Source organism: Coregonus lavaretus (genome assembly GCF_964263955.1).
Source record: "Coregonus lavaretus genome assembly, chromosome: 8".
In the NCBI taxonomy this organism is placed as follows: domain Eukaryota; kingdom Metazoa; phylum Chordata; class Actinopteri; order Salmoniformes; family Salmonidae; genus Coregonus; species Coregonus lavaretus.
Window position 1 is genome coordinate 10631454 of NC_139995.1, and position 13980 is coordinate 10645433.

Sequence of the window (13980 nt, forward strand, 5' to 3'; positions counted from 1 at the left end):
TTTGTATTCTGCCATATTCCCAGTCACCTTGCCATGGTTAAATGCAGTGGTTTGCACTTTTAGTTTTGTGCGAATGCTATCCACGGTTTCTGGTTAGGGTAGGTTTTAATAGTCACAGTAGGCACAACATCACCTATGCACTTCATGATAAACTCAGTCACCGTTTCAGTGTATTCATCTAAATTATTTTCGCAAGCTACCCGGAACATATCCCAGTCCGTGTGATCAAAACAATCTTGAAGCGTGGATTACGATTGGTCAGACCAGCGTTGAATAGTCCTTAGCACGGGTACTTCCTGTTTGAGTTTCTGCCTATTTGAAGGGAGGAGCAAAATGGAGTGATGGTCAGATTTGCCAAAAGGAGGGCGGGGAGGGCCTTATAACCATCCCGGAAGTTCGAATAGCAATGGTCGAGGATTTTAGCAGCCCGAGTACAACAGTCGATATGTTGATAGAACTTCGGCAGCCTAGTTCTCAAATTTGCTTTGTTAAAATCCACGGCTACAATAAATGCAGCCTCAGGATATGTGGTTTCCAGTTTGCATAAAGTCCAGTGAAGTTATTTGAGGGCCGTCGTGGTATCGGCTTGAGGGGGGATATACACGGCCGTGACTATAACCGAAGAAAATGGGAGGCGTGCTTCAATTACAAGAAGAAAATAAATTGTAGCTCTTTTTAATTGTGGCCATCAGAACTGTTTTTAACACGCAATTGCATTTAAAATGGTTGTGCAATGACTGGGCTCCAGAATGTACAGTTGAAGTCGGAGGTTTACATACACCTTAGCCAAGTACATTTAAACTCAGTTTTTCACAATTCCTGACATTTAATCCTAGTAAGAATTCCCTGTTTTACGTCGGTTAGGATCACCACTTTATTTTAAGAATGCGAAATGTCAGAATAAAAGTAGAGAGAATTATTTCTTTCAGCTTTTATTTCTTTCATCACATTCCCAGTGGGTCAGAAGTTTACATACACTCAATTAGTATTTGGTAGCATTGCCTTTCAATCGTTTAACTTTGGTCAAACATTTCAGGTAGCCTTCCACAAGCTTCCCACATTAAGTTGGGTGAATTTTGGCCCATTCCTCCTGACAGAGCTGGTGTAACTGAGTCAGGTTTGTAGGCCTCCTTGCTCGCACATGCTTTTTCAGTTCTGCCCACACATTTTCTATAGGATTGAGGTCAGGGCTTTGTGATGGCCACTCCAATACCTTCACTTTGTTGTCCTTAAGCCATTTTGCCACAACTTTGGAAGTATGCTTGGGTTCATTGTCCATTTGGAAGACCCATTTGCGACCAAGCTTTATCTTCCTGACTGATGTCTTGAGATGTTGCTTCAATATATCCACATAATTTTCCTTCCTCATGATATGATGCCATCTATTTTGTGAAGTGCACCAGTCCCTCCTGCAGCAAAGCACCCCCACAGCATGATAATACACAGCCCAATGTCGCAAGGATCTGTACACAATTCCTGGGAGCTGAAAATGTCCCTGTTCTTCCATGGCCTGCATACTCACCAGATATGTCACCCATTGAGCATGTTTGGGATGCTCTGGATCGACGTGTACGACAGTGTGTTCCAGCAACTTTGCACAGCCATTGAAGAGGAGTGGGAAAACATTTCACAGGCATATCTGTGACCGACAGATGCATATCTGTATTCCCAGTCATGTGAAATCCATAGATTAGGGCCTAATGAATTTATTTCAATTGACTGATTTCCTTATATGGACTGTAACTCAGTAAAACCTTTGAAATTGTTGCATGTTGTGTTTATATTTTTGTTCAGTGTACATAACCAGAAAAAATAGATTTTGATCAAAGCGAGGAACTGAAATGAAGTTGCCCTTCAGCTAATTCTATCATCAGAAAGATAACAATAAAACTATGGCTGATTTCTGTTTCTCATTCCTGTTGTACCACAGATAGCACAATATATTTAATGACACAGGTAAATCTTTTTGATGATAGGCCTTTCTTTGAAGTCCCAGCTCTTCTGTAAAGGGATCTGATGAGAAACTTGAACAGTCTTTTTTTTAGGTCATGAAATCGACACCCCTTTCCTTTTTTTTCCTGGTTACTGTGGAGGAGTCAATCCCCTAAACCAATTTATAGGAGAGTCTGAGTCACAACAGTTCATCTGAATTTGCAGTAAAGGAGAGAACTTTGACATAATTGCAGGTTTAATTGCATCTTATTCCCTTAATTATAATCAGAGCTGGGTCGCCTTCCCCCCCCCCCCCTTTCTCAACAAAGAAATAACAAGCGTAGAAAATAACAGGCTCATTTCTAAACCCCGTAATTCTAATTTTCTGCCCAAATTGCAACCTAATGATTACAGGCATGAGGTGGAGCCTGACAACAGAAGCAGAAAGAGAAAGAAAAACATCTCTGCCAGGGAGCCTTTGGTGTTTAAGAAAAAAGAATGCCTGAGAAAATGACAGCTCTCTTCCTCCCAAAGGGAGTGCAGTGTAGAACTGGGACTCTCCAAAGCTCCATTTCCCCATCTAGGCCTTTCACAGGGACGATCGTAAAGGCGATTGGGTTCTCAGCTCTGCCTGCTGCCATGGAGAATGAGTTAATAGGAATTCACTGCAATGGTAAAGTATTAGGAGTGAGGGCTGCCAAATGTCGACATGCTCAAATGGTGCGAGTGGAGAGGGAGGGGATGGGGATGGCAATGGGATGGGATGGGGAGATGGTTACCAGCGGTGCTGAAAGGAACCTCTATAGAAGGGGGAGTGAGCTCCTAAGCTGTCCTGAAGCTGCTGGGTGTTCAGGGCTCAGACTCCAGCTGAGTGCTGAGTGCTGTCCACTTCCATGGGCTGGATGGAGGATTCCCCTGCACACTCACTCCCCTAATTCCTTTATTGTACTGTAGTCCTTCATATGGTGGGTATAGGCAAGAAGAGAGACTAAATGAACAAATCAGGGGTTAAAGTATAATTAATTTACCCGCGATACAGGACTTCAACTCGTGCACCGAATTTTTTTATGGGCCTAATCATAGAATTACATATAGAATCCCAATTAATTCAGTAGGATTTCTGTGGGCCTAGTCGCAAATATTTGTCATTTAACTTATCAAATGTATTACTTTTTATTGTGGCATAAACACCACCAGTCATGATATTTTCATCTGATTGTCAAACAATCCTTTCAAAGGGCTCCTTTACTAAGCTACCCAGACACGTTCATCCACTTGCAACACATTTCCAGCCTCCAAACAGTGGTGAATGGAAAGAGACATCTGTTACACAAAACACCAAAAAGTGTAATGACATTTGGCGATTGTCATTAAGCCAGAATTTATGCGTCCACTGCTGTCCTCGTGTGTCTCAATGTCGGCCACTCATCTCTGCCTTGGCAAAATGTCAGTGTTCTCATCTAACCACATCACATTTTGGAGCATAGGCTATTCCACCCGTTTTCAAATCAATTAGCTAATTTTTCATGCCTCTGACATGCGGTAATTATAAAAAGTTGTGTAATAGCCTACAGTTTTCTTGACATTTTGTTTGAATTATTGTGATAGGGTCATGTTTTACCAGTACGGTGTACCCCCACTGTTTCTTTTGCCGGGACGCCGTACCGTACTGCCTTAATTTCACTCCTGGGTAAAAATAATGGATTTTTTTATTTGATGTATGTATGTGCTGCTGGGTGGAAGTACTGGAGCTATGACAGATAATTATGTCCTTCTTGCTTCATTTGACTTTATTGTGACCAAACATGATATAAATGGTTGCAATACAGTTACAGTAACCTATGTGAGTCGGTTGCTAAAATGTTTTACAAATGTTGACAAATGTTGCAACCAAATACACATAGTGGGTTAGATAATATAACTTCAAATCTGTTCAAAACTGTTACAAAATCTGTTTAATGCAATGTGGCATCAAGCCCCCCGGGCACTGCGCAAGCTGTTTACCCGGCGTTTCACAACAATGCCATATGAACTTTACGTGATAGGCCCCCGCAGGACTCCAATCTGCAGCCACATCAGGTACACTGGCTGGACAACAGATGCAGCTGAGATCCGCTCCATTTTACAAACCTGTAACAAAGAAACCTGGAGCCCCTCCATTGCAAACACAACACACCCTCACATTCGTAAACGCATGCACGCACACGCACACACACACAGACAGTAGTAAAGGGACACCAAATAAGCATAAATAAATAAGAGATGGAGTTGTGTTTCACAGTCTAATCTCTGAGGAGCAGCCAGCAGCAACCTGCCTTCCTTCACCGCTCTTTACCGTACGCAGCATGAGCATTAGCCCATAGAGACTGGGCCACTGCTGGCTCCCAGGCAACCAATTTGTTTGTTTATTGTCTTGGTGTTTTGTCGCGGTTACAGTTCGTTGCAGCCAGCTCAGCTTGGACATGATCCTTTAAATGGCATCTATAAAACAAGGGATATGCTCCCCCATCTCCTCACACGACAAAGCAGATGATGCTGCTGCTGCTGCTGCTACTCTCTCGCTAGCCATGATGGAGCTTAGATATTCTCCTGAAATGCTGTCGGATCCACCTCAGTGGTTCCACGGGGAGGCAGGACATGCTGTATAACGTGATATATGACACACCTAAATGTATTAGCCCATGAAGAACACAGCTGGCAAGGCCTTGCACTGAAGTGCTTTGAACTGCTCAAATATGGTGCAATCCTGTGGATGGCTGGCTGCCTTGTGAAGACCAGCGTTGGGGGTAATGCATTACAAAAGTAGCGTGTTACATAATCAGATTACTTTGATGAGTAACAGAGTAAAATAACGCGTTCCATTTTCAAGTTGGGTAATATTATTACAGTTACTTTGTCAAACAACACATGCACTACTTTCAGAATCATATCTCATATCTCTCTGCACGTTTCCACAATCCGACTTCCTCATTCATTCTCGAGCAGCTGTTTGGAGAAATGTCATGACATCTGCTGTCCGTAGAAATGTATAGAGGGCGCACCTCTGATCTTTGATCTCTGATCATTGATCGCTTCTGTGTAGTAGGACATTGTAGTACTGTACTGATTTTGAGAATGAAAGTGACATGCAGCAGATGATGTTTGTAGGGTCAGTTAAGGTAAAGTACATAGGGTGTCCAATCAAAAACACATCTTTTGACTAATGTGTAAAATAATGTTATTTGTGTAGATACTGCTCTAAGAAAACCAATGGTCAAAACCTAATGTCTCTATCATAATCCATTCAAAAGTTATTGGAGTTTTACCCTTCTATGATGGCCAGAATTGGGGTGGCTAAGTCAATAGAAGCCAGTATTTTCATATTTTAATACACACTTTTCATATGAATGCAACATTTTTCAGGATTTCTCACAAAAACAAGCATATCTCTGTGAAACGTCAACGGAGCACTGAGCAAAGCCTTTTACATTTAATTCAATTTGTAATAATTTGGCTTTTTGCGACCCACAGAAACTACTTTGCAGATGACCACCACAACATGTAAAATCCTCAAGTCGCTGCGAGAAAGCGGCACTAGAGCTCGGTGCTTATTATCGGATGTTTTAGGTTACGAAATCCAACTTTTTGGATCTAATCATATTATAATCATATGTTAGAGAAAGACCTCACTGAACAATTAAGAACATGAAGAATCATATTTGTATTGGTAAAATGTATTTTATAACGTAAGGTAGTGAAATTTCATCACCAAAGCGCGTTTTCACCCCCTACTGTACATGCACGTGTAAATCTTTCAAATGGTGAGTTGGTTTATCAAGGCTGTTTGACAACACCAACAGTATGATATCGTGGTCCTCTGTAGCTCAATTGGTAGAGCGTGGCGCTTGTAACACCAGGGTAGTGGGTTCGATCCCCGGGACCACCCATACGTAAAAATGTATGCACACATGACTGTAAGTCGCTTTGGATAAAAGCGTCTGCTAAATGGCATATTATTATATATTTTTTAAAGATGATCTTTGCTTCTGGTTGCCTGAGTGTGCTAATTGTACAAGTTCCGGCTGGACTTCACATGGCCTACATAAATGGGCATCATGCAGGAAATGCTAAATACATATTTTGCTTGTCTCCTGCATGCAAACAGAGCACAGTGTCTTTTCACATTGATCTGACAGCCAAGAGCTGGAAGAGAACACAAATGCTGCCTAGGGGTTTCTCCTTAAAACTAGACACAAGCCTCTTATCCCTGATAGTCTCTTCTTCTATAAATCACCTGCGGTCTCATGCATATCAAGTGTTCACAGCTCCAGCTCTGTCTGCCTGCCATGCTCCGACGCCTCTCTTTGTTGCCAATGTGACGGCTTCTTTAACAAACAAAAAAAACACCCTGGCTGCTGTATCGCTCACAATGTTTCTTTTAGCACCAGGAAAATATCAGGAGAGAGAGAGAGAGAGAGAGAACAGAGAACAGACTATTTGCCACTGAGTTAATGCCTAAACTTAACCTTAAACACTTCGAAATTTGACGTTTTGAACAAACTTCGAAATTTGATGTTTGAGAAACATGGATGAACATCTAATTCTGACATGAGACTGTGAGACCTTGTTGGAAATATAACACTGCACTGAGTTACAGTGCAAATGGCTCCACTTTCAACCACTTTCATCACACGTCTAGCTAGTACAGATTTGGAACAAATGGCACCAACGCAGTTGTCCCAATTTGACCAAGTTTCACTTTTACAGGATAATTGGCCAAAGGGGAGAGCCTAATTGGATCAAACCCTATCATAGACACCCCAACCACCAACCCACCATCCGAACCCACAACCCCAGTCCATTCTCATGAATTGTCCAGCATCGTTTACATCCAGTGCAGTTGAACTGTTCCAGGGTGACCTTTGCTCCGTCTGTCAGCAATACAATAACACAGCCCAATAAAAACCCCTCAGAACAACAGTGGGACCACAAGCAGCTCCGGGGGCTATTGACGGCAATCTATAAAACACTGTAATGGGTTGCCTGTCAGCAGGTGTGAAAGGGAAGATCTACACCTCCTCTGACTCTCTGGAGGGACTTCAATTAATCACAGCAGAGTTGTATCGCCGCTGCGCAATAGGAGACGTAAGGTTATTACCATCTGTGTTCCACAGGATGAAATGCGATGATAGCCACTAATTGCAGAAAGACAGTCAGGGGGATGAAGGACATATGGAAGAACAGAGAACAACGAAGGAGGAGATAGTCAGACAGAGATAAAGCGGATGTGGAGAGAGAGAGAGAGAGAGAGAGAGAGAGAGAGAGAGAGAGAGAGAGAGAGAGAGAGAGAGAGAGAGAGAAGAAGAAGAAGGAACGTGCACCACTGTGCTGTGTGTGGTGGCATAATCATGACTATCTACAGGGGCAGACAAGAAAAAGCAAGGCTGATTAGCTCCAAGGACAGTGTTTGTGTCCCCAAAACACAAATCCACAATCATCTGTCTCCTTAATCAGACATCTGCTTTGTTAGAGCATGAAGAGAAATAATAAAATCACATTTAAAGACAGAGCCCATACTGTGAATAGTCAGACCCACTGCCTCCTCCAATGTGCAGTGTGTCTTAACATATGGAGCTAAGCTTTTCCTAGTTGTCAACACACACATTGTTTTGGTCCACTATGGCTTGGCCTTCTGGTACTAATACAATTTGTTCTAGAACAAATAACTTTTGAGAAACAATAGATTTGATTTTAAATGTATCAAAAACTTGATTTTGAGTTTAATGTTTAAAAACAAAGGTATTAGTCATTTGAGTCATATGTCTCTGTGTTAAGCTTTTTCATAGCAGTGTTAGTGTCAAATATTCCCTGAACTGCACCCCAAAAATGGTGTTGCACACAGAGAAAGAGAGAGAGAGAGAGAGAGAGAGAGAGAGAAAGAGAAAAGGAATCTGCCATTGCATGCTTCAATTATTAGAATTTCTTTAATAAACACCCTCAGTTATGAGATTCACCTTATGCGTGAAGTCATCCCCTCACAGACCTTCATGTGTTGTATTTGAGCTGCACCAGGACCTGTGCCATACACTGGAAAAAATGACTTCACGTTTCTTTTCATTTCATTATTGAAATGAAACCCATCACAACTAATGTCCAGTATCAGTGAACATGGGAGAAATACAACTATTAATATTATGTTGATATAGATCCAATTTATAACGGTGTGCCAACTTTGATCCTCACATTTCATGCATATTCTGTAGGCTAATATGCGGCTATCCATATGGAACACTGTGTTTTACGCACAGACTAAAGGGAAGAAACCAATACCAACACCCGGCTAGATTACATGAATTTAGACCAATGTGAACCGGTATTGTCATCAACCATTATTTATAAGGACTGTATTGGTTTGGATCCCCATCTGTGACAATGGAATACATGCATCCCTATCACAAATGAAGCACAATTTAAAATTATAGTTTTCACAAACAAAACTAATAATAGCCCAAACAAGGATATTTGAACATCGGAGATATTGGTTTTAAGATTCAGTATGTAGCAAAGTCTCATTTTATAAGTATGTAGAAATGGCTGTAAATTCATATATTCAGTCCACAGAATGTGTGATTGATTTAGGCTTTTCCATATGGTGCACATACGTTTTATACTTTTGAAAATAAAGATCACAATAAGCACTTGCGTTCATTATTAGGATATATGAAACACCAAGTAGCCTAGATGATTTACACATTAGCAAAAGTATGTAGCCTAGATAAATTAAATATAATATATATTTATAATGACGCATAGCCTACCTGTCGTTGTGCTGTCAATTAATCCCGTGAAATGCCCCTTTCATTTGCTCTCCATTGTCAAAAACAAAAACAGGATAATGTTAAAGAAATACCATATCCTTAGCACATGAATGTGCCCACCACGACAAAACATAACCTAGGACAATTTTGTAGAAATGAAGCTTTCCGAGCGCACAAATCCCTGAGTCGAGAGAAGTCTAAAATGTATTGCATAGACTTTAAAGCTCGACCGGACCCCCGGCTTGATCCGTAGAGTGGAAAGCAACTGGAAGTCTTCTAAAGTTCCAGGTCCTTTTGCGCTTTTTCAGAACTTCCCAACCGTAAAAGGGCGACAGCTTGGAAGCAAAAACGCATAGTCAATCATTGTTTCTCCAGAACATATTATTATTGTTGCAATTCACCCAGTATTGTTTTGGTAATTTGTTGTGGGTACGTTTCCTCACCGTTCCAGACGAGGCATGAGATGAGGGGTCCGGAGCGTTAGCACCCGGAGGCAGAGCAGGATACCCACCTGAGACAAGTGTATTATTTCAAGCAACGTTACAAGTAAGCCCAGGAAAATACGGACTTCAATGATTTGGCGCCACTCAGTGGCATTTTCACTTGCCGCCTTGGCGTCGTGCAATAGATGTATGATAACGGGCTAATAATAGGCTATGAGATTCATCCCCTGAAATGTGATGGTTTATTGAATATTTTATGTATCTTTGATATGGTGCCAAGGAAATTGCTACTGTCACATATTAAAATGAAATTAATGGCATATTATAGGACATCTATTACCATGTAGGCTAAATATAATTCTGAAATCCCTCAGATTTAGGCCTACAGTCAATTTGGGATGACGTTATCCTTGATGCACATAAACTCTGATTCAATGAGAAAACACACTTTTATTCATCAGCTTTTCCATTTCAAATGTTTGAACTCATCCAAGCAAGTATGCATTTCAATAATAGCCTTCAGGAAGCCCAAAGGAATGTAGAAAGCAAGCATTCTCAGACTTGGCCACTGTCAGTTTGGAGGAAACTGATGAGATGAGAGGTTAAAAGAGGTGCCTTGGGCAGACTGTAACACAAAGCAGTAAACGGAAAAAAATATTTGTTAGCATTTTAGAGAAGCCCTGAGTTTGTTTGCCTGCATGAAAACATATTCAGAGAGGAGCTGATGTATTATGATATGCATTATGTCCCTGACACACTCTCTGAGGTTGGGAGTATGCTCCTGTTTTTGTCAGAGACTCACCCTCTCTCTCCTCCCAAAGCATTACCGCTCAGTCTAAAAAGCTTTCTCTTTAGTAATTGCATTATCTCTCCATTTCTCGAGCGCTGTCTTTTGTCTGCCTCAAAAGACAGGAATGGGCGGAATAATCAATATCATGCTTTGAAATCGCCTGCGGAGAGAGGAGGTAAACATTTGGATTTGACTTTAATTGCTTTTGGACACCCTCAGAGTGTTATCATAATCTCAAGTCATCTACCTCTCAGAGAACTTGCGCGCGCGCGCACACACACACACACACACACACACACACACACACACACACACACACACACACAGAGACACAGATGCACTCATGAGCACACACACACCAACACACAGTGTACAGAGCCAATGGGCAGGTCATGAAAATCACTGCATGACTGATGATTCGTGATTGGTGGGGGGTGTCAGGCCATTATCATTGACTAATGGTATTACATATACTCTGTGTCGTTATTGAATGAACTTACTGACATCATGGCCACAGACATAGCATCACTCCTCACAGAATGTGTAATGCTTTTCCATTATGCCGTCATACAAAGGACCCTTCATCTGATCCTAGCCCTACAAATGCTTCAGTGTGACAACTACTCATCAGCTTGGCCATGATTTCTCCACTTGATAAACACATGTCCATCAAAACAAAAATCCTACCAGAATGTGTAGTTTTAATGGGGAGCTTTGGATCCCATCACAAACAAACTCACACACACACACGTACACACCCAACGTACACACACACACACACACCCAACGTACACACACACACACACACACACACACACAAATAAACATACATTAAAGGAGATTACCTCAATCTCCAGTGCTAATGTGTATTTACACAGTAAGTGGCGCAGAAACTCATACCACTGACACATTTCTATGGACACACTGCTCTCATTAAGTCATGTGATTGGATGGCTTCAGCCATGAGGTAAGGCTCCACAAGCTGTATGGGGAGGAAAGATCAATGCACACATCTTTAATATGGGCATACTTCACAGAGACCCCAGCATTGGGCTGAACATATAGAGGGATAGCCATGGAGCCTCATGGCCATTCAACACTGTTCCTAATATCTGCCAGGGTCAAATAACGGGCAACTTCTGTAGCTAAAGTAATGAGGGGAATTAAATTCCACGGGGATGCTATAATATGTGCATTTGACATCTCAGTGAAGGACCTTAGCTCTGAATAATAGTGATAGTAGTGAGTAGATCTGCAAAGTGGGACTGATGAGTCTTCTGCGTGACCCCGCATACACTGTCAGCCCCTGCTGTCTCTCGCCTTGAGCAGGGGGGAAAGAACACTGAAAAACTCCCGGGCCCAACACGGGCAATGATTGTGCTTAAAATAACAGGCCCTGTGAGTGGAGTAACCTCCTCCCCAGGCAGTCCTCTGCCTGAACCCTTCCCTGTCTTCACCGTGGATGTGATGAAGACGGTGTGACGTCCAGTAGAAAAGTGCAGGAGGACAAATAGGCATTCTGGGATGTAGCTGTCCATCAATTATTCAGCGGCAGCATCAGTTAACCCTTATGGAATGTGGAAAAAGTGTAAAATGTCCACGTTTTGCACATGTGAAACCATGTGTTTTTGGAACACTTCACATGTGATGATATTTTACATGACGTTTCACATGTAGAATTTCATATGTGATCACATAACCTTTCACAATTTTCACATGAGATTTCACAGGTCATGCCCTGCAAACAAAAATTAGTCATTATGATACACAGACAGTGCTTTTAACATACAACAGTGTTTTCAATGTACATATCTGTCTACATTGTGTATGTTTATTTATACAGTAATTATTATTTAACATGTCCTAACCTGGGATTTGAACTCACAACCTCTTTGTTCACCACATTCCAATTGTCCTGCTAATCTACCATGTCTGTGTTAGTAACTGATTTAACCTGTATTCCTACACTTTGGACTTCAAAGTAGATCTCAGCTTTGTTAAAAATACACTCAAGAAAACTATTAGATTTATCATAGTGATTTCTGGAGTAACATTAAAACAGAATAATATGCCCCACCAACATTTGACAACTTTACAGAAAACACTAAAATTGCTGAAATATGTTAATTAAATCAAAGATGAGAAAATAGACAGAATAACTGATAACTCAAATAGCAGTGCAGATTGCACTCTTTTGCTAAGTGCAGAGATGTATTATAGGTAATGAATGTGTATGGGAATGCAACAGACTTTGTGGTGCAGGAGAAAGATCAGCATACCTCAAATCCAAAGTTCAAATCCCAGGTGGGGTTGTATTTTAGCTGAACAGTGTACCACTTACTTTAAAAGCCCCATACCATTTCACTGCTTACAAAGGTTTGGGATGGTTTGATCTTATGTGATGTTAATGTGATAACATGTGATAGCATTATTTCACATGTGAAATGTCACATATGAAGGGTTTCAAACTCGTTGCGAAACGCCAATTGGAGTTCAAAAACCATATTAATAGATTGTTTTTTACGAATAATGTTTTGTTGTTAATGCCGAAAATGCTGTTATCGAGGTTATTTCCTCAGTAGGTGATGTCAGAGTTCAGCATGTGGGAGAAGTCGGAGTTCAGGGATGATGAGTCGGAGTTCAGGGATGATGAGTCGGAGTTCAGGGATGATGCCGAGTTCACGTACTAGTTGGAACTAGGAAACCTGAACATTTCTGACTTGCTAATTGGTTGTAGTTATACATGTGCCGCATTCAACCAGTTAGCAAGTCATACATTTCATTGAGAAACGGTGATTGGCTAATGGCCAACAAGCTGCGTAAACCAGGGGTACTTAACCGGGTACTGCAGGGGGTAGTGGAAAAATATTTGTTTTATTACAATGGTTTTATGAATATCGTTATCAACAACGGTAAACTTATTTTGAATTACATACCTACAGTATAAAAGACAGAAATATCTTCTTTCTAATGATGTCAACTTTATTTCTCAACTCCTAATATTGAGCATATTACACTAATTGGAGCTAATTACACTCATTGGCGTATCTAACATAGGCTTTGAAAAAGCACCAGCGAGTACCAGTCGTGGCAAGTGACGCTGGCTGCTGACAAGTTTTATTGACTTGGACATTCATTTTTGCCAACACATTGCTAACCTTTGTTAAACAGCTGCTATTAGCGAACATGTGTTTAGAGTAGGGCTGGTGCACTTATCATACAATAATCGTCATAATAGTCTTAATATATTCATTGAAGGAGAAGGGGGATTGAACTTTATATTCAAGTAGATATAGTTTACCCAATAGCAGTTTTTCATTTTTACATGAAGTGTGTTAAGTTCGTAATCATTTTACGAGCACGGTTGGGAGGAGAAGCTTCATTTCCAAAAGATCTAAGCAGTCAAAACCATACTGTTTTAGACAGAGGTGTCACCAAAGCTGTGTTGTATTCATTAGGTATGTATGACATTTTTTATATATGTGGATAAGAGTGTCTGCTAAATGACTAAATTGTAAAATGTAATAATGTATGTAGTAGTTACAAGCAAAAATGACAATAACTGTGGCCATTTTCATGACAATTAATCCTTACCCAAAATGCCATAATTGTCACAGCCCTAGTTTGGAGTTACCTTTCTAGCTAATAGGCTATGTTAGAGTTTACACTTCTTCCAATTATAATGAGGGGAGGTCAAAATAATGAAAAACAACCAAATCTATTCATTTTAAGATTGATTACTTGTACAACCAAATCTATTCATTTAAGTTGATTACTTGTCCTTGCCATTATCATTGACCGGATGATAAGACAAGACGTGGGAAAAAAACATGTATTGCTAACATAATGGGGGTCCATGGGTTGCCGGTTTGCCTGGGCTGGGGGCCCTGGCAAGAAAAGGTCCAGACCCCTAACATGCTTGTTCAAAAACCATATGAACAGACATATTTTTTATAAATAATGTTTTGTTGTAGCATTTAACTGCCGAAAATATTGTTATCAAGGTAATTTCCTTAGT